The sequence below is a fragment of the Gavialis gangeticus genome, unplaced genomic scaffold (assembly GCF_001723915.1).
Source record: "Gavialis gangeticus isolate Ggan-Ray unplaced genomic scaffold, GavGan_comp1, whole genome shotgun sequence".
Taxonomy (NCBI): Eukaryota; Metazoa; Chordata; order Crocodylia; family Gavialidae; genus Gavialis; species Gavialis gangeticus.
Window position 1 is genome coordinate 17,242,681 of NW_017729034.1, and position 1,877 is coordinate 17,244,557.

The 1,877-nt window shown below is 53.1% G+C and overlaps 1 protein-coding gene across 1 annotated transcript in view; it reads right to left on the reverse strand.

The window, feature by feature from the left end:
* TPI1 (triosephosphate isomerase 1) overlaps positions 1–1,877 on the reverse strand; it is a 10,254-nt gene that overhangs the window by 8,041 nt on the left and 336 nt on the right. The window lies entirely within an intron of this gene.

Below are 1,877 nucleotides of genomic sequence, written 5' to 3' on the forward strand. Positions count from 1 at the left end.
CATGTCTCTCAACAAAAGGACGATGCAAAGTTCCAGGTTTCCAAGTCAGAGCAAAGGACCCCTGGGAACTATCCAATTGAAAGTTGTTCTTTTCTTGCTGCAGATAGTTTAGATGAACTGAGAGTAAGGAGGGGAGCACTGACTTGCACAGGGGATTAAGTGTGACTGGGAGCCAGGAAGGCCCAAGGTAAAGGGGGAACAGACACAGTGACAGGAGAAAGGTGGTCAGAAACCATTACCCAGCACTGAGAGGACTGGGAATCTAAGGAATCATTGCTCCATGAAAGGAAGCAGAAGCCCCACTGTTTAGGTCCCTGAAGAGTAGGGCCGCAAGGCCTGAACTATATGTATCCCAGTGAAGTTTCTATTATCCTTACAGCTACACAGTGCAGCTTGTCCCACTACAGTAACTAAAGAGCTGTCCAGCTGATGCTTCTTGGACACTGAACTTGGGGCAACCACCACTGCAGCACTCTCCTGTAGACAGCGTCTTCACCTTCCCTGCACATGAGTGGAGGCCAGAAAAGGTGGAGACAGAAGTGATGCTGCTAAGTGAAGGAAAACATCAAAATTAGATGCAAAGCAGTGGGCTTTTTTCTTCCACTGGGTAGGTCTGATCCTGTCCTCTGAACACACAAGCTTCAATCACTACCAAGGCAAGCATGGAGTTCAGTCTGGGTGCAGGAGCTATGTTATAACACTGCCTATCTACATACACATGGAGCTCTGCCATCTAGTCTGTGTACCAGGATGAGATGGGATGCCTACTACCCCAAACAGGGACTTTATAGTCCCAGCCAGCTGCCAACTTTGAAGGCAGCAGCAGGGAAGCCTACAGTACTCAGTGCTGCTCTCTCCAAAAAAGGAGGGGGCTGTGATAGTTTCAGAGAGAGTACCTGCAACTAATAACCCCAGGGGCTGCCCCAGCTCCCCTCCCCTCTGGCCTTTAGAAGGCGGGGGGAATCTGGTTTCCAACACCAAGTACAGCAGCTGATATTTTTAGCCCAGTCACCATTGGTTATATTTAGACTTCCATCTCCTCAGACCTTTGACATTTCTTCAGGGTGCCTCCCTCAGAATATCAGCTCCCCCAGCCCCATCTAGCCCTCTGAGGAGGCAGGCAGCAGGACATCCAAAGAGAAGGAAGATTCCATGAGTCCTGCTCTTTCCCTGCTGGCCTGGAGCCAAGATGTCCCAAGGACACCAAGAGGAAGAACAGGAGCCCAGCTAGAGTTGTGAACCCAGGATATCAAGCAACCCTCAGGGAGATGGGGGCAGAAGCCCTGTGTAAGGGAGCACAAAGCCTGGGCTGGGGGGGAAGGACTAGGCCAGATGTGTGCACAAAGCTGAAGCAACATAACTAAGCCTGGTTTTAACTGTTCAGAGGGACCTGTACTGGTTTAACTCAATTAGCATTGGAACCAAAGCAATCTGTAAAGTCCTAGAGCAGTGATCCCCGGCCAGGGTCCCACAGCAGCCTGGGGTCCCTTGAAGTAGGTTCAGGGTGCCATGCCACGCTCTAGAGCGTGCCAACATGACTCCCAATAATTTCAAGTAAGCTGGGGTGCTAAATCGATTCTGCCCTGTGGGTTTTGGAGTCTTCTACCAACCCATGTGCCCTGCTCCCCTTCCACTGGGAAACATGGCATTTCCTCAGGCCTGCCTCCAGCCCAGCGAGGGCAGCCTGGCGTCTCAGAGGCTTGAGAGCTGCTGCCCTGGAGGGAAGTGAGGCGAGGCCAGGCCCAGAGAACAAGGACCTGGGCGAGCCACGTGCCAACCTAGGAAGTCCTTGCCCGCTTCCCCCCCGCAGAGAAGCGGGGCGAGGCGGAGCGGGTAGCTCCAGGGAAGGGGCTGAGGGCCCAACCCCACCTGCCCCC